The sequence below is a fragment of the Penaeus monodon genome, chromosome 31 (assembly GCF_015228065.2).
Source record: "Penaeus monodon isolate SGIC_2016 chromosome 31, NSTDA_Pmon_1, whole genome shotgun sequence".
Lineage (NCBI taxonomy): Eukaryota > Metazoa > Arthropoda > Malacostraca > Decapoda > Penaeidae > Penaeus > Penaeus monodon.
This window is the reverse complement of record NC_051416.1, coordinates 5,719,079-5,719,436: the sequence shown is the minus strand read 5'-3', so window position 1 is coordinate 5,719,436 and position 358 is coordinate 5,719,079.

Below are 358 nucleotides of genomic sequence, written 5' to 3'. Positions count from 1 at the left end.
GGCCTCGACCGACTCCGTAAAGTCAACCGTTAACTCTCAATCCACTTAGATTTGGCGAAGAATAATGAGATGCCGGATAACGAGAGTCATTGACATAAAACCCGAAATATAGCCTCTTTTATCACCAACAATTAAGTTAATGCAGCGAGCCCTGTTGTCAAGAATGGGAACATTAACAAGGTACTTCCACAGGATTTCATTAGCAGTGTCTGACTTAGTTAAAACAAGTGAATGTTGTCAAGTTTTGTCGGCGTTGCCTCCTGCTGCTCTGTGCTTGTGTGAGGGAGGTCGTGGCTTCCGATGAAGACAGATGATTCACTTGACACATTCATGGCGGGGGCCTGTATGTGTGTGGGGG